General features: G+C 42.1%; 1 protein-coding gene across 2 annotated transcripts in view; it reads left to right on the forward strand.

Annotated features, from left to right (window-relative positions):
• Positions 1-19,689, forward strand: part of UNC5D (unc-5 netrin receptor D) — a 401,974-nt gene that overhangs the window by 170,214 nt on the left and 212,071 nt on the right. The gene's annotated exons all lie outside the window — the stretch shown is intronic.

Raw genomic sequence — 19,689 nt, forward strand, 5'->3', positions numbered from 1 at the left:
AGGATCAGGCTGTAGCTTATTTATATCTCCTCTTCTCCTTACTATTTCCATTTCACACCAAACACACCCAATCTATAGGCCAAACTGTTTAGGGAAGTTTTTAATGTTTTATGCTGTATTGTGTTTTTAATATTTGGTTGGGAGCGGCCTGAGTGGCTGGGGAAACCCAGCAAGGTGGACGGGGTATAAATAATAAATAATAATTATTATATATTATTATGTGATATTAAAGATTTGTAGTTTGGCAATATTTTATGTTTTGTTTTTGTTTTGTTTTTTTTTAAAAAATAGCAGCTTAGAATCAGGATCAGGACTATGGTATGTGGGAGGGGGGAAATAATGCCTCCTGTGCCACAGTCCCAATGCCCCCCCCCCAAAAAAACCCCTTAAAAATTAAACTATGCTAGAAGGAGAGGCTTCCATCAACATTAATGGGAGCTTCTGCCCTAAATGGTAGCTTTGGGGAGAAATTTCATAAGGATTGCAGTATAGGAGGGAAGGTTTCAACCACATGCTATGGTCCATATCCTGATCTACCTCATTGCAGCTGCTGTTCAACATTCATATATATATATATATATATATATATATATATATATATATATATATATATAGGCTTTCTCAACCTCGGCTGTCCAGATGTTTTTGGCCTACAACTCCCATAATCTCTAGCTAGCAGGACCAGTGGTCAGGGATGCTGGAAACTGTAGTCTCAAAACATCTGGAGGGCCAAGGTTGAGGAAGCTTCACACACACACACACACACACACACACACACACACACACACACAATGCTAAACCATGTTTTTAACATTGTGTGTAACTTGGTCATAAGACATATAGAAGGAAAAGCCAGAACACAAAATAAAAAGCTGACACTGTAATTGGATTGTGTGAGAGGGAAATATCAATTTGGAAAACAAGTAAACAGATTGCACTGCTGCTCCTTAGCAGAATAAGTTTACAACACTGTCATTATGCAAATATAATATTTATAGAGAAGCTTCTTTTTTTGCGGGATTGGGGGGGGGGGAGAGTCAATTTAAGCATTAATATGAATGTACATTTCCAAACTAAATAGTGCAGTTAAGCAATTCAATATATTCACCAAGGTTTTGCTTTTCTCCAGTGTGACTTTCCTCGAGACAGATTGTAACACTATGGTGGATTGGGGAGAGGAAATTCATCCATTTGCTTGAAGATTTGCAGCAGGGCTGCCTGTATATTTTTGGTCATTCCTATGCAGGGGACTTCCATGAAGCCATTTTAGCTGGTTAGCATTGCCCCATTCCCTGGTTAAGAGTACAGGTGCTATACTCAACCGCCACAAGGGTTTGTTCAGTTCCCCAGGCTGTATATATTGAAATTTCACAATCCATGACCAGATGCACAATGCTTTGAAAATCATCCACAGGGATTTTATCAAATGTAGCATGTACACTAGAGTGGATATCTGTTTGGCAAATTAATGACCTGCTGTTCCTCCCAAAGGATCCCAGGGTAGCAACACGGAAAAGTTAATGCTGTTGAGAAAAAAATATGAGAATATTATTTTTAAATGATTAAAAACATTTGCATGTGCACAAGTGATACTTTCAAGATTGCCAGGAACAGTATCTTTCAGCTATCCAATGCCTGGGTAAATAAAAATGTTTTTAAATCACACTGGAAAGTTAATAATGAAGGAGGCAGAGCCATCTCACCAGTTAGGGCATTCCACATACAGAGAACAATTTTATCCTCAAATTGCCTTGCATACGTGTCACAGCTGGCTACTGAGGGTTCAGTGGATCTTTTGCCTAAAGTTGATTTCATGCAGGCATGTCACAACTTGGAGCAGTACAGCTGGATGACTTCTTGAAGTTGCAGTGCTGAATAGGAGGCACAATTATGTGCTTTCACTTGCCACAGTCCTAAAGTTGTGCTATCTACGCTCTAGCCCCCGTCCGGTCTGTTTCATTGCCATTGGCTCCCAGAAAACTGGTGTGGTGGGGGAAGCTATCTGGCCTCTGCAGTTCTGCAGAGGTCTATTAAAGGTAAAGGGACCCCTTTACCTTTAGGTCCAGTCGTGGACTGAGTCTGGGGTCCAGTCGTGACTGAGCCTGGGGTTACGGCGCTCATCTCACATTATTGGCCAAGGGAGCCGGCGTACAGCTTCCAGGTCATGTGGCCAGCATGACAAAGCCGTTTCTGGTGAACCAGAGCAGCACACGGAAACGCCGTTTACCTTCCCACTGTAGCGATCCCTATTTATCTACTTGCACTTTTACGTGCTTTCGAACTGCTAGGTTGGCAGGAGCTGGGACCGAGCAACGGGAGCTCACCCTGTCACGGGGATTCGAACCATCAACCTTCTGATCGGCAAGCCCTAGGCTCTGTGGTTTAACCCACAGCGCCACCCGCGTCCCTAGAGGTCTATTAGAAGCAATCATATGGATATTTCCATCTCACCATTCCACATTGAGAAGAGGATCTTAAAAGGATGTCAGCTCTGTTAGCCCAAAAGTCTCTCCCGGAGCGTTCAGGAATCCCTTGATTTTCCTTTGGATTTTGAACTTATTTGAATGTTGTGATGCATTTCTCAACTCAGAAGAAGACGAAGAAGACGAAGAAGACGATGACGAAGAAGAAGAAGAAGAAGAAGAAGAAGAAGAAGAAGAAGAAGAAAGTTTCATAGTATATTAAAGTGTCATGAATACATTTAGAAACGTGCACACTGAGAATAAAGATTATTTTGTGATAAAACACATATTTAAATGTGAAGATTCAGGGCACTATTTTTTTAAAGATCAAATTAATGTGGAAATGGGGTAGAACAAGCCCATGCAAAACTGACACAGCTGAGGAATAGAAGAAGGCTGTGCACACCATGCATTTACAGCAGCACCCCCCCCCCAGAAAGAATATTAGGAACTGTGGTTTGTTAAGGATGCTGGGAATTGTAACTGTGAGCTGAGTAATCTACAGTTCCCACAATTCTTTGGGGGGTGTGTGCTTTAAATCTATGGCATGCACACAGCTTGACCAAGTGAGTAGGGTTCATGTTGCCCAACATTCTGTTCTCACACTGGCCAAATTCTCTTGCTCACTGCTGAAAGCTCCCATACAAAGGCTTCCATGATGCTAAAACTGGTCCAACTGCTCATTCAGCTGTGACTGATCATTCTGCTGATGTTCATCCCCACATGCTCAGTGATTTCTTGGTATTGTCTTGGTGTGGTGTTCTTACTACTACTACATCTATATGTATCCAAGTTTTAAACTGAACCCTCAGTGATGATCCATGTTACTAACTGTAAATGTAGAGGCTGGGGAAATTTGTTTGAGTTTCCTGAAGGTACAAAGTAGAACAGTGAGGGCTTTTTGGACTCCCTGTCTATATTGTTTGGAATTGGATAGATATCAGTCTATCCATAAAACTGCATAGCATTGCCCCTTAATGCCTTTAAGAGTCAAATCTCTCTCCCCACCTCCTGCATTTTTATATTCTTTCTGCACTGAATGCTGGAAGCTTTTTCATTCCAGATTTGCCTATTTGGAAGGCTGGTGGAGGAAACCTTTTGTGAATTTAAAGGGGGAAAAGAGATTTATATTCCTTTTAAAAAAGAAACAAAAAAACTAGATGTTAAATAAATGCATGAAGGATTCTTCAGGTTTGTAATCCATTTAATATTTAATAAATGCAATATATCATTTTTATAAATATGCATAAGTAAGACACAGATTTAGAATACATACGGGATTACAATAGGATAACACATTCATCTCGTCTGGCAAGGTAAGGCCACTAGTGTTTTCTAAAGATCATATTAATCCTCATTGGTGGAGATAAACTCTCTGCCCTGATGCAACTATTATAAATTGGGTTTATGCAAAATGGTTCTCTTAATTTCCCCAAAGTGTAAATTTCACATGAAACTGCTGAAGGGAGTACAACGGAAAACATCAGTGAAATATTTAAATGTGTGATAGAAACTATGTAAGGAAAATGTGCTCTTTCTACCACCCACAAAAGAGCAGCTACGGAAGCACTGATGATAATTGTTTCTAAGAGTGCTCTTTGTCAGAAATCAGTGTTTCAGAATACGGCTAGGACAGCAACGGGGCTCTACATGGCGTCATGGGTTCGCGCTACCCTCATCGGGACTCAGTGCTAAACAATAGATTAGCATTACATGAAGAAGCCTCAGCTTCATCCGTTCCCTGTTCCCCTTTCATTCTGCATGGCTACACTACCATTTTTAAGTAACTGCATTTGAGAACTGCATCTGAGCCTGAACGTACTGTACTGTAACCAGGCATCCCCAAACTTCGGCCCTCCAGATGTTTTGGACTACAACTCCCATAATCCCTGACCACTGGTCCTGTTAGCTAGGGATCATGGGAGTTGTAGGCCAAAACATCTGGAGGGCTGCAGTTTGGGGATGCCTGGTCTTAACCATGTGTCAGCAAACTAAGGCTTTGGGTCTGGATCCGGCCCAATTGCCTTCTGGATCCAGCCCGTGGACAGTCCGGGTATCATGTGCGTGGATTGGTGTGGGGGTTCTGATCATTTGGGCTGCACCATTCCCCCCCTCCCTCATACACATTGCGGTGGAGCCTCCTCCCTCCCTCCTCCTGGCTTCTCCCCGCCCTGCCTAGAGGAGGAAGGAGGCTGGGCTTTGTTGAGCCACAGTAGGCTGAGTGCCATTTTAAGCAACCCCTCTCTGGAGCCAGCCGTTTCGTCCCATTCTTCATCCCTCCACCGCCGCCACCAGCCCCTGCCGTTCACAAGGCACAGGTAAGTAGCCACTAGGGCTCGTCCGGTGCTGTGGAGAAGGGAGGGGAGAGTCGGGGGTGGATTCCCTCCCTAAAATATAGTTCCCCCCCACAAGGTCTGAGGGACAGTGGACCGGCCCCCTGCGGGAAAAAACAACATTGCTGACCCCTGGTCTTATCTATGGCCTTTTGAACATAAGAAGAACCAGCTGGATCAGGCCGGTGGCCCATCTAGTCACCAAATAGATGCCTGTGTGACACCAACAAGAAGGAGCTGAGCACTGCAGCACTCTCCCCTCCTGTGGTTTCCAGCATCTGGTATTCAAAAGCATTCTGCCTTCAACAGTGAAGGTGAAACATAGCCAACAGGTTTTGTAGCCACTGATAGTCTTCATTTGTCTAATTCTTTTTTAAAGTCACCCTAGTAATCCAATTTCAAACTGTGTGATGTATGAAGTTGGCTTGCCTAAACCGTAGTTCAGATAAACTAGAGGTTAGGTTTTGGATATGACAATAAACTGTTGCCAATCAAAAATGGAACTGAAAACCTTTTGATGTCATCATGGTTGCGGGAAGTGAGGAGCACAAGTTTAGTGAATAAACAATAGAATTATGGAATTATAGGGTTGGAAGCGTGTCTAATGTTTTGTTTTTTTTCGGGGGGGGGGGGGTGGATAATCAACATGGCTGTGCTCACATATCGGTCTCATCTATGGATATAAGCCCTTGATAGGGTTAGAGAAATGCTGGTGGATTCTGGCATAGATCACTTTTAAGAAGATGTGTCAAATTCATGGAGATTGTTCAGCAGATGTTTGGCAATAACTGCTAAATTAAGGTTTGGAAACCTGTTGTCCCCCAGCTGTTGTTGGACTTCCATCTCCCATCAGGCCTAGCCAACATGGTCAATGGCTGATGATGGTTGTAGTTGTACAGGTAAAACTCAGAAAATTAGAATATCGTCGAAAAGTGCAGTTATTTCAGTAACACAACTGAAAAGGTGAAACCAATATATGAGATAGATGCATGACATGCAATGCAAGATATGTCAAGCCTTTATTTGTTTGAATTGTAATTATTTGTCATTAGGTGGGTCAATTATAAATGGAATGTAATTAATGAAATGTAATAGCGATGTTTATTTTTGTTTATTTTCGTATTATTGCAACTATTTGTTTTATTACTGTGGAAGTTCCAAAAGAAAGCATTTGTAAAAGTTAAAAGAAAAAAAAAGAGTTGCATTACAGAAATAAATGCACTTTTAGATGATATTCTAATTTTCTGAGTTTCACTTGTATTCCAACAACATCTGGAGGACCACAGAAGCACCATTCCTGTGCTAAATGGGACGTATCAGCTTTAAAGGGATAAGAAGAATGTGCTTCTGGGATGGAGGGCTGCTGGCTGGGAAGGCTTCTGCTGAAAGGAGGAGGATGGATGAGTAGGAATTAGGATGGATGCTCACTTCTGGTTCAAAAAGAGGGTTGTGTGTGTTAAAAGCTTACCATTCTTTTTTTTCTTTTTCTTTTTTTGTCCCTGGAATATATTACTGAACCTATCTCTCAGGGTGCCATACTACCAAACATTACCCAAGCCTATCCTTGCTTCAGGCTGACATTCACACTTTTCCTCTGAGATCTGTTTAGAGTCTCCTAATAAATATTGGCCACTTACCATTTGTAAAATGGGTCTGATAACATCTGCTTTCTACATTTCTTCTATGAAGTGTAAAATGAATGTGTAGTCAGATATTAGAAGGCACAAAGAACATTAAAAAAAACAATAAAGTGGGAAGGAAAGCTAGGAAGCTTAAAAATACAACTTCTCATTTCATACAGGAACACTGTGTAAAACTATGAGCCTTGCCTTAATATACATTAGTGGAAATCAGCTATAAGCCATTGACATTCTGATAATCTTAGAATAGATTTCTTGCTGGTGATTTTGTGTGTGCTGCCCTAGTGCAGTATTTCATATTTATTTCCGCAACTTATTGCACATTCTTCTTTTGGGACGGGGGGGGGCATACTCGCAGAAAATTGCCTGGGGAAATTAATTTTGTTTTCTTTCACTGGCAGAACAATTTTCCACCTGTCACCCTACTTCCTGATGAGAAGGATTAGGAGAAGCAGGAGAAGCTCTGGTGAAGTCAATTTTGAGATGAAAGGAAGGTTAGCTTTCATGCAGCTCTTCAGGGCTCATCCACACTTCCAGTTGCCCCATTTTTTTTTAACCCGGGAAAACCAGCAGTTTAATTCTGCATTGGAGCAAACAGAAATCGGGTTTTCACCGGATTGCCATTTGTTCCAATTTAGTGCTAAAGAGCAGGTTTTCTGGAGGAAAGTGGCAGGGCAGAGGCAAAACTGCTGGGACCTTTGCCAAGAAAGCAGAAAAGACACAGAAAGCAAGCTTTATAGGCACAGAACAAGCAGAAGTGTGGATGGGCCCTAGGTTTCTCACTGCTGCCTGTTAGATACAATATGATGAGTTTATGGGAGCTCCAGAATCGGAGCACCAGTTTTGAGCAGCAGTAGTAGGAGAGGGCTATTGTCTTCATGACCTTAAGGTGGGCTGGAAGTTTCCAGCTGATCACTGTGGGAAACAAAACGCTGGAAACACAGCTGGAATTCAGATTCTTAGCAACAAGGATCAATTGCATCAGATTTAGCAGTCTGTGTCAGTTTCCCATTTCTGCATCATTCAGCAGTTAAAAGTGTGTGTGTGTGTGTGTGTGTGTTTGTACTAGGAAGTCAAGAAGAATTTGTTTCAGTCCACATTTAAAGGCAAACCTCACTAATCCACACTTTTGAAGAAGAGTCACAAAATGAAACACTGCCATTCTTCAAAATCTAGACTTCTCTGAATTTTTGCAATGCAGTTATCCAGCCTAGTATGGTAATACACACAGACATAAGGCAGCACATCAATATATATGCCACGGTTCCACCTTCCCCTGATGCCTTGATTGGCAAAGTGTGGTTTGCAAGCATAGCTAAAGTGTTCTCTAAATGTTTATAGAGTCCACTCATTCCAGAATAAGCAATTTACAACTGAGGAGGCAGAACCACGGTCAAAATGGTTTAATACCACCAGTTGGCAAATATACCACAGTGAACTGACAGGCTTTTGGGTCACACAGCATTTATTGCATGCAAAAGGCAAAAGAGTTTATTGCATGCAAAAGGCAAAAGAGTCCCAAAAGGCAAAAGAAAAAAGAAAATATTGCACAATTTAATTCATCTGCAAGAGATTGTGAGGTGGCTAAAATGTCCTGACATGCTGCTAAAGGCAGAACAAACCATTCTGCACATGATGTGTTCTTCCCCTTAGATTTTCCATTGAGATAGTGCTTGTGTTCCTTTTCAATGGAACTTGCAATCATAATTGGGTTGCCAAGATAATATCCTTACAAGTGTGATATGGTAAGACAATGTCAAAAAGAAGAAGAAAAAAGAAACACAGGAAAACAAAAGAGATGTCTGTGCTGTAGAACTGAGATGACTTTCTGATATCAGGATGTAGCAGAATAATGTCATTGTGAGTGTGGGAAGACAACTGTTCAATGTCAAGGCGTTAAAAGGGGGGGCAATGTTAACACATCTCTCTCTGTGTGACAGTGCGATACACAGACAACATCTCAACAGTGTCAAGGGGATGCTGATGTGAGTAGCATTGCAAGCTCTAAATCAAAGCATGCCGTTGGAATCTCTAACTCCTGCCCCATTTTCGAAGCTGCAAATATTAGTTGAATGTTTTAGCATCTTACATCTGCAGAAGGGAGTCTTAACATACTCTTGCACTGTGACAACAAATTACAGGAGTAGCACTTGTGGTTTACGTTTCCTTTGAAAAAGAGAGCGCTGGAAGCTCAGAGCACCTCCATAGTGTTTGCTATGTTTACAAATATGCAAGGGAAGGTACCTATTTCACCTGGCACGTGATCCCTTTTTGTTAGGTTTGCTTGGCTCCGACAATGTCTGGCCCAAGATTACCCAGGGAACCATTGATGTTATCAGGGGTATGAATCCAGGTCTCCCCAGCCAAAGTTCAAGATGCTGACCAAGCCACTACACCCCCCCCCCCTTGCCCGCTCACTATTCCATCACTGTGAAAATTGCAATTGCTATGTACTCCTGCTCCTTGGTGTGAGTGTGTGCCATTTGGATCAACACAGCTGTCTGCCTGTCTCTTAAAAAATATATATTTATTTACTTTTGTTTAGGGAGTGGCTTTGGGGGCTATCATAAATATGCTCCTGCACTTTCAAAATTTGCCACTGCCCACTATCTTCAGACTATTCCTCGGACACAATCTGTCTGCTAAGCAGACTCATATTATACCCAACCTTGCAGATGATGAATTGCTCATTCAGAAAATATGTATTCTGTGGACATTTCACTATGGCATTCAGGCGGCATGGTAACTTATCCACTGGTTTATTGATGGGGTGAATTCTGCTAATGCAGACCATCAACAGGGTTATCCATACCCCAAAGAGTAAATATGGAGTGAGGGCTTCTGGAGCAGAATGTAAGAAGAGTCCAGCAGGATCAGGCCGGAAGCCTATCTAGTCCAATGTCCTTTTCTCATGATGGCCAACAGGATGGGTATGGGAAGCTCACTAAAGCAATTGAGTTATTATGTGACACCTGTAGTAGTGCCAATTCCACCGATCAAAGCAGTCGAAGGGGCACATGTGGGGCAAGGGTATCTCACAGGTAAACTGGCCCCAAGCTCTTAAGGACCCTCCCCACTTGTGATTTTCAGCAACTGGTACCTCTCTGACAGTGGAGGTACAACATGATCATAATGGACAATAGACTTTGATAGCCTGATCCTCTGTGGAAGTAGAGTGAGATGTTGGCCTACTAGACCTGGAACTTTTATTGTTTCTTAGAACAGTTTCACAGTGCATCCATGGTTCAGTCTCTGACTACAAGCTTGATTCTGGTTTGATGAAGCATTGTCAAAGAAGAAAGGAAGTCTCTGTTGGAATTTTGGATGAGCAGGGGTGCAGGGGTTTTGTGTTTTCTTTTGTTTGTTTGCCTGCTTGTTTTCTTTTTCTTCCTCCACCTGGGGGGGGGGCACCTCCCGATTTGACTCTCAAAAAGCCAAATGTTTGCAGTGAAGCTTCAAAAAAGAATGATAGGAGAAAATCAATACATGTTCCATTCCCCAGCCTCTGGCTTTTCTACTTAGCTGGATACCCCCCCTTTCCCCCCTTCTCTTTTCCTGAGCAGTAACTGTATTGAGAGCAGGATCTAGGGCTGATCTTATTCAGGGTTGTTAGGTAGCAATAAATGAGAACTCTCGGCAAACCAAACAATATTTGCAACATCGAAGAGATTTTGTTCCTACGAAGCTGTAGCCAGTTATCTTGTATTACAGCAAGATTCTCCGTAGTACAATACTTAGAGCTGGGCTCTATCCGTGGGCTGTCAGGCTGCTGAACAGAAAATAATATAGTGCAACTGACTTTCAGGGTTGGTGTGTTGGGGGGGCTCAGTTAATTTCATTGCACACAGGTTGTACATTGATAATAAAGGTATTATTATTGTATGATGATGATGATGATGAACAAGCTTGCTTGGCTAAACCTTTTGCACAGCAGTGGCCGCAACTGCTCAAAGCTTGCCTTTTGCGGAGCATTTTAGATTTTAAAACTTGTTAGGCACATAGAATTAAAAGCTTAGGTACAGGGCTAAATCTTTTAGGTGATTTTTATTATTATTATTTAAAAGGAGAGGGTTGCATTTCCTAATCCAGGTGTGGAATTCCTTTCTCTGCTTAAGGGCCACATTCCCTTCTGGGCAGTCTTCCAGGGACCACATGAGAGTGATGGGCAGGAAAAATGGGTGGAGCAACAAATGCATTTCCTTTTTACCTTTGCACAGTAAGCTTGTTTCTATACACACACGCACAACTCCCTATTTTAGAAGTTTTAAATTTTAAAAAGAATATTGGCACAGAGGCCATGTGCAACCCTCAGACTACCTTCTAAGTCCTAAAAGAAGAAGAATAATGTGTTTCTGGGTGGAATGCTAAGCATTTCCCATTAAAATCCACTTTGAAACAAGACAGGACAGTTCTGTCCTCCCTGAGATTTGGAATGGACCAGACGTCAATGGGTCTGTCTATCTCTAGTTGTGAGTCATCAGAATTGCAGGCGGGAAGCATCTTCCAGGCAAAGAAGTGTTTTTATGGGGAAGGGCACAGTGGTAGAACATCTGCTTGGTATGTAGACAGTTCCAGGTTCAATCTTCAACGTCTCCAGAATATTCCCAGTCTGGAATCCTGGAGAGCTGCTGCCAGCAGGGCCGTCTTACCCATAGGCGCTAGGGGTGCGGGGCACCTGGGCGCCGAGCTCTCAGAGGCGCCAGACCGAGAGTCAGGGGCCCGAAAGTTGAGTCTGGGAAAGAGCCCGCCCATCAGTCAGAGCGCCACAATGGGCTCTTCTGCTGTGGGCAGCTCTGCGCTGCGAGTTCGGGGGCAACTGAGGCAGCGAGATGCTGAGGCAGCCAGCCGGCTCTGCCCTCCTACGTGCCTGGGACTGGGCAACCTTGGGGGTGTGTGTGTGCTGGGTGGATCTTTGCACCCTGGCTCCACATATGCTTAAGACAGCCCTGGCTGCCAGTCAGTGTAGACAGTAATGAGGTAGATGGCCCAATGGCCTGACTCAGTATAAGGCAGCTTGCTGTGTTCCTATTCTCAGCACTGGGACTGGTCCTACTCACCAAACTAGGCACTGTACCTCATTGTACGAGGACTGTAGAGCATGAATTTTACATCACAGCCAAGGTTTTATCTGGTTCTGGTATACTTCTGCATGTTCCTTGGCTCTGACTCAGCTCCTGGTTCATCTCTGACTGCTGCCTATGACTCAGTCCTGACATCCATCCAGCGGTGTCTCATCATTTAACAAGCCACATGCACAAACAGGCCCTAATCAAGCCTGGTTCTAGACATGATCTGTTTACATTGCATAGGTATAATCCAGTTCCTTGGAGCACAAGGCATTCTGCCTTGCCCTTCCTGGTGATATGCTGTACGTCTAGTTGTGTGGGAAGTTCAGACTCTGGGTTATTTACTGCTTTGTCATTTAAAAGTATTTATAAGCTGCTTAATAGTTCAGTTGTTATAATTTGAATAGCCACCAATTCTGTATTTATATTGAGGGGTCTACACAGCATGCTGGAGGGGCTCCCAGCTTATTGTTCTCAAAACTCTCTAAAGATAAATTGTGACAAAACCAAAATTGTGGTGTTTACTAGAGATCGCCACACATTTAGATGGTCTTTAGATGAACACATAATTGAACAGTGTCCTTTAAAAAAATATATATTGGTATCACTTTCCAAGCTACATCTAGCTGGCTTGCCCACTTCAAGGCTGTAACCCTTCTAACACATAGGACAATCAGTGCTCTGCTCAGCTTTTTTTATTCGAGGGGAGGGCAACTGGTGATCCCGGCACTAAAAGCTTTTGTTGGAAAAGTGATTCCCCAGATGTTATATGGGGTAGAACTCTGGGGATGGAATCAGAAGCTGCTAGAACGGCTTGAAATCTTCCAAAAATTTTATCTCAGAAGAATTCTAGGCCTCCCTCAGGGTACTCCGGCAGCCTTCTTAAGAGTGGAAGTAGGATTACCTTCTGTGTCTGCCAGGGCCCACTTAAGATTTCTGCGTTTTTTCATCAACCTCGCAGATGCCTCAAACACCTTATTGGCTAAACAAGCCTTTGTATCTTTACAACATAATACTGCTTGGCGTCAAAACCTATTAGATATTGTATCCCGATACAATCTACCCGAATTTAATACTCTCAAACTGTGGAGCCCTGATAAAGTTTGGGAATGGATCTTTGAAAAAGACGCCTTTTTAGACACCACGAAGATTAAAAATTCTGGGTTTTCCTACTGGTTTCCCCGAGTAAAAGCAGTCAAAATCTGTGCCAGCTACCTGGTGGATATCACTGATCCCACCCTTCGGGGAGCTTTCACTATGGCCCGGTTTCAAACATTGCCAACTGCATACCTGACCGATAGATTTACAAAAATCCCAGCAGAACACCGTTTATGCCCTTGCTTCATGAAAATTAAAGAGGATCTTATACATTACCTCCTCTATTGCCCCATTTACTCAGGCTTTAGAGACGCGATGCTGCAAATTATACCCAACTCTATAATCAATCCTTAAAATAGAGTAAAAATTTTGTTAGTTGGTGCTAACCCACGAATTACCCATGTGGTAGCGGTCTTTGTGATGAAGGCCATGAAAGCCAGGGAAAGATTTATGGATGATAAAGTAAAGACCCCTTCACCGTCTGTTTTACTCGTTGCTTTTTTTCCTTCTCTTCCTGTTTTGTGGGATGAAGGTTTTATTGGGATAGTATGTAATGAATTTTAACATTTTTAATTATTGTTGTGTTGATATTTGTGTACAGGCATGGTCCTCACAATAAACGTTTTTGTTTGTTTGTTTGTTTGTTTGTATTTATATTGCATTGGGGTGGGTGACCCCAATGAGTCTTTACCATCCTGCCAACAGGTGGAAATATAGGTACACCAGAAGGGGTTTGCTCATCACACAGAGCATCTGTATGGGGTTAACCTAAGTGCATCATAACTTGTAAAAGAACACATGCAGTGACGAGTTATGGCAGAGCCCTTTGAAATTACGTTCATGTTGAATTCATGCAAATCCCAACTTACTTTTTCAGTGTACTAAACAAGTAATAAGTGCCCCCACGCCACAAATATTGTAAGGCTTTGCTGCCTTTATAAGCCGTGGAACAAATCAGCATGCATGTTCTACTGCTGACCGCTCTTGCTGTTTCCTTTATTGTCAATCTTTGCTAAATACCATGTCCCTGTAGGCTTTAGTAAATCCATGTATTAAAGGTACAAAGGTATTAGGGATTTGTGTGGACATCAAATCTCCAGCTCTCATCAACATCTTAAGTAATTTCAAGAAGAAATCCTAATGCAAAAGCAGGAGGGGGGGGGCTCTGCTCTTCTGATTAAGAGCACACAGACAAGGCCCATCTGATTGTGTTTCCCCATCTGAATAATGAATGTGATTTCCATGCTAATAATCACTTGTGTGATTTGCTTATGCAACCTACAGTGAGTTAACCCTTGGGTAGGGCTTGCCTTTCTCTGCCATAGTTTAGCATTGCTCTAATCTGCTCACATAAAGCTGAGCGTTAGCATATAAAGCCAGGAGCCTCTGGCTGTGCCACCAAGCAAAGATGTGACTGACGTGAAAAGACTGAGGCTGCAATCATGTGCCCACTTAACTTTAAGCAGTAAGCTCCACTGAACTCCACAGGACTCTATTCTGGGCATTTCTTACAGCTCTGGCCAATCCAGGAGGTTCATGCTGCTGCCAATCATAGGTGCTGATGATGTTGTAAATAGGGATGGACGAATCGGTCAGCTTCAGTTCGCATTTCTTTTTCAATCTTAAATGCTCATTTCTGCATCAGTTTGCTTTAAAAAAAAAAAAAAAAGGTTGTGATCTCAAATTTTAGTGCTCAGTTTTCCTAATCTACAATGTTTTGCAAGTCATTTCCCTAATATAGTCTATATATTTTTATTACACCTTTTTGTATACATTACTTGGTTGGAGAACTGCATCACAAATTCAGAGGAGTGTAAATTTCAAAAGATAGCTGCATTTTAGCTTTTTTGTATTGCTTTGAAAAGAGTGAATTAGATTTGCTGTTGTTGTTTAGTCGCTTAATCGTGTCCGGCTCTTCGTGACCCCATGGACCAGAGCACGCCAGGCACTCCTGTCTTGCACTGCCTTGCGCAGTTTGGTCAAACTCATGTTGGTAACTTCGAGAACACTGTCCAACCATCCCGTCCTCTGTCGTCCCCTTCTCCTTGTGCCCTCAATCTTTCCCAACATCAGGGTCTTTTCCAGGGAGTCTTCTCTTCTCATGAGGTGGCCATATTATTGGAGCCTCAGCTTCACGATCTGTCCTTTCAGTGAGCACTCAGGGCTGATTTCCTTCAGAATAGATAGGTTTGATCTTCTTGCAGTCCATGGGACTCTCAAGAGTCTCCTCCAGCACCATAATTCAAAAGCATCAATCCTTCGGCGATCAGCCTTCTTGATGGTCCAGCTCTCACTTCCATACGTCACTACTGGGAAAACCATAGCTTTAACTATACGGACCTTTGTCAGCAAGGTGATGTCTCTGCTTTTTAAGATGCTGTCTAGGTAGTTTCATATTAAAATGTGAACAAAACCAAATTTCTTCTCATCCCAAGTTCAAAATACTGTTTCCAGCTATGCATGCACAGCACTATGGGGGAATATCCAATGCATTCATTTTGTTAGTGCAAGGATTTACACTTGCACAACAAACTCCACCTCTATCCTTCTCCACCCTCTGCATGTCACAGGGAACTATGGTTTGTTCCTGGATTGCTCCAAAAACAAACTATAGTTATCCGTATTCAGGTGTAATGCAGAAATGTGGAATATTTAAAAATGCAAACCTGAAAATAGCACAGTTATAGAATGAAAGCACTAAAAACACTTATTTACAGAATCAAAGCTTTCAATCGCTTTGTAATCACACAAACGGAGGAGAGGGAGAACATGTCAGCCTAGGTGTTATGCATATAGCTGGAAACCATATGCGTAGACAATGCTGAGCAGGATTGGTCCTGTTTTTGGACTTCCCATATGGCTTGTGTCCTACTAAATACCCATCAAGAGTTAGCTGTTTCCATTAATTTCAATTAGTCTACTCTGAGTATGGCTAAAACTGGATATAACCTTATAAGAAGAGGTTGCTGAAGTAGGTGGACCATTGGCCTGATCCAGCAAGTTCTTTGTATGTTCCAAATATATGAATGTTCTTGCTGTTGTTTTTATTAGAATCCTACAATATACAGTTGTACCTTGGTCTATGAACGCCTTAGCAGTCAAACTTTTTGGCTCCTGAACGCCGCAAACCCGAAAGTGAGTTTACGAATGTTATTTTCGAAGCCGAACATCCGGTGGGGCTTTCACGGCTTCCGGTTGGCCAAAGGAAGCTCCTGCAGCCAATCAGAAGCCATGCCTTGGAAGTCAAATGTTTTGGAAGTTGAATGGACTTCCAGAATAGATTCCATTTGACTTCCAAGGTACGACTGTATAACAACACCATACACATACAGTGGTACCTCGGTTTATGAACACAATTGGTTCCGGAAGTCTGTTCATAAACTAAAGTGTTCATAAACTGAAGCAAACTTTCCCATTGAAAGTAATGGAAAATGAATTAATCCGTTCCAGATGGGTCCGCGGCGTTCATAAACCGAAAATTCATAAAACGAGGTGTTCATAAACCGAGGTTCCACTGTATAAACTAAAATACTACATCCTAACCCCAAAGATGGAGTTTAGGCAATACATACAAAGTATCATCCAAATAATGTAATAAGTTCCTATCCCAGACAACCATTTGTATAGAAGGTGATAAACAGTTTGTGCTCATGGTAAAAAATTGCAATGTCCATCTCCAGTTGTTGGTCTGCTTGCAAATGTGATCCCCATATCCCTGATTTCTTCAGAAAACAGTCTGAGCTCACAAACAAGATCTAGATCCTTGTTCACTTTTCATTACCTTCCTGTTTTTATACTTGGAAATGTGCATGTTGCTCCAAAGAACATTTCTAGGCAAGTAAGATATTAGTTTTGTTACGACCAAAAAACCTTCCTTTCTTGCTTTCAGGTACTTCCCAAGGCATATTTTCTACAATAATACGCTGTTTGGTTTTATAGGGCTGTATAAATGGTAAAAAGCTACCAAATCGCAGTCTATAAAACCTGAAAAATTTAGAATGTAGCACTTTGCTAATGGTATATCCGGCACCTGCTATAACATGGCTAAGGCTGTTTATTTCCATAAGAGGGTGTTTAACTCAGTTTTTAAAGAAATCTTATTTTAATTTAAAATGTGTCTTCTGTAGTGGAAAGGATTAACATCATTCAAACTATCTTCTTCTAAAAGAAGGAAACTTGTTTTTTTTCCAGGGGGGAGTTTTTAATTATATTTTCATTTTGTTTAAAATTTGTAAAGATTTGTTGCTTCTGCTGCTATCAGGGCTTTGAAAAATGACAAACGCTGCATTCGTGTTTCTTTCCAACTCTCTCCCCTCTTCTTTTCATTACTGTCATAAAAAGAATTAGAGGACCTACCACGTGAGCGCATGGGGCATAAAACACAAAACACTTTCTGAAAGGTAATTTCCCAAGAATGCAAACGAAAACAACAGCACACAATATGTTTGATTGTTGGGTCTTGTCATTCATTGCGGCATTACGCTTTTTCCCTGAAGCTACGAATAGCCTCCATCTTGAAAAATGAGGGGTATAAACATGAAAAGTGCTAATAATTTGCAAGCAGAAATGTTCCAGAGCCCCACTTCATGCTAAACAATTTTGTCAAACACACACACAATGTTTTATTTTCTTTACCATTCAAGGGTTGCTTTGGTGATGTCAACCAGGAAGTGGCTTAATTTAATTCGAGAGGAAGCGCATCGCCCTCCCCAAAATGATACAGATTTGCATAACATTGGCATCTGCTCATTTGTGCATGTATGCAAATTTAGAAACGATAACTGTGATTTAAATAGAGTTACAACACATGCCGCCATAATGGGGAAGGCTGGGGCCAGGTAACCCATGTGTGCCTGTTCGGTTTGCTGCCCAGGTGCTGCTAACTGTTGGATGAGCAACATGAAGGTCCCCCTGGCTTTCCCTTCTTAGGCTTTTGTATTTTCATATTGAACTTGTGGGTGAGACAGCCCTTCAGACGGAGGATTCCTTTAGATAAAGGGCTGTACTCCATACAATGGCACATATCAGCGAGTTTGGGAAGAAATTGATAGGCCGATAGTTGGCTGTATATTTTTAAAAGTGCACATTCTCTGGATCTGTTGTTGTTTAGTCGTTTTGTCGTGTCCGACTCTTCGTGACCCCATGGACCATAGCACGCCAGGCACTCCTGTCTTGCACTGCCTCCCACAGTTTGGTCAAACTCCTGTTCGTAGCTTCGAGAACACTGTCCAACCATCTTGTCCCCTGTCGTCCCCTTCTCCTTGTGCCCTCAATCTTTCCCAACATCAGGGTCTTTCCCAAGGATTCTTCTCTTCTCATGAGGTGGCCAAAGTATTGGAGCCTCAGCTTCACGATCTGTCCTTCCAGTGAGCACTCAGGGCTGATTTCCTTAAGAATGGATAGGTTTGGTCTTCTTGCAGTCCATGGGACTCTCAAGAGTCTCCTCCAGCACCATAATTCAAAAGCATCAATTCTTCGGCGATCAGCCTTCTTTATGGTCCAGCTCTCACTTCCATACATCACTACTGGGGAAACCATAGCTTTAACTATACGGACCTTTGTAGGCAAGGTGATGCCTCTGCTTTTTAAGATGCTGTCTAGGTTTGTCATTGCTTTTCTCCCAAGAAGCAGGCGTCTTTTAATTTCGTGACTGCTGTCACCATCTGCAGTGATCAAGGAGCCCAAGAAAGTAAAATCTCTCACTGGATCTGTTATTACAGAGATGCCACAAGGTATCTGTGCTGGTTCCAGATTTATGTATTTATTTTCTTTTGTGGGGAGAGGGATGGACTATTAGCTAGCTCTCCCACCTGCTTCATCTGAGCCACTTCACCTGAGTGGGTTCATTTTCTTCTTGCTACTGTTGCTCTGCCTCTGCTCTCTTATGTACACATACTGATTGACAGAACATCCATCATTTTAATCTGCCTAGCTAGTGTCTACCAGGTTTTGTGCCCCAGACACCACCCAAATGGTGTGTGTGTCTGTGTCTGTATCTCTGTGTGTAGAACTAAGCAAATCATATCGGAGCTTCTTTTCAGCTGAAATTCTACTCTGCAGTGCTCTTAATGAAATGGCAAATCTGCACAGATCATGGTGGTGGTGATGTAAAAGATGCTTTAGATAACAAGAAGCCCTTTGGGTTCTGGATGAACTATAATGCCCCGTTGGGCCCTTTCTAATATTCTATGATTAGGTGATTACATTTTTTGGGGTGAATATTCCACCCTTTTTTCACGGGCTATTAAACTCCATAAGTAGAAGTCGAAATGTACAACTTTGACATCGCTCAAGGCACCGATGGAAGTAGGGAGTTCTATTCTCGCATAAAATGTTTTAATGCCTTTTGTTCCTTCTAATGCATGGATTTAATAAAGCCTACAGGGATGTAATATTTACTGTCGGTTGACATGTCATAAATGGGTGAACTGCATCATTTTAACAATACATTAAGGGGTGTGTGAGTGCAATTTAAATCATATGAAATGTCCCTGCAGCTCCATCTTAAAAAATGTATGCACGTGTTTTCGTTAAAGCAAAAGTACTTGGGAGACTTTAAGAGAACGCATTGGCTGCCTTCTTTACCAATGACTAACTTAATTGTGATCCAGTGGGCAAAACACAGTGTGACAGTGGCAAAACTGTTTCATGTGTCTGTCCTGTTCCCATGCAACCAGTGCAGATAAATGCTTCTCTGCTGTTTTTATGAGTAAATCTCTGAACTTGGCTGTCAGTCAAAGTGACCTATGTAGGGCGGGAGAGGCAAATATCTGGTCCACCTGCTCTAACTTCACCCACTGGCTTACCGAGCACTTGTTTTGAGTGGTGCTTTCACATTATGTTTGATCATGTTAATTCTAGAAGGGATAGTGACTTAAATATGATTATTATTATTATTATTATTATTATTATTATATTTATTTTAATGATAACTTTAATGGGCCTGGAACACCACAATCCCTCAGCAGCTCTCATACCTTCAACACGCTTAATTGCAATGACCTATGTGGGTTGACTCACCCCCTTCAGTTGTTGCATATGTTTAATTAGTTCCTACTTATGTCACAGTTGCAGGCTGGATTATGTTCTC

This window comes from Zootoca vivipara, chromosome 15 (assembly GCF_963506605.1).
Source record: "Zootoca vivipara chromosome 15, rZooViv1.1, whole genome shotgun sequence".
Lineage (NCBI taxonomy): Eukaryota > Metazoa > Chordata > Lepidosauria > Squamata > Lacertidae > Zootoca > Zootoca vivipara.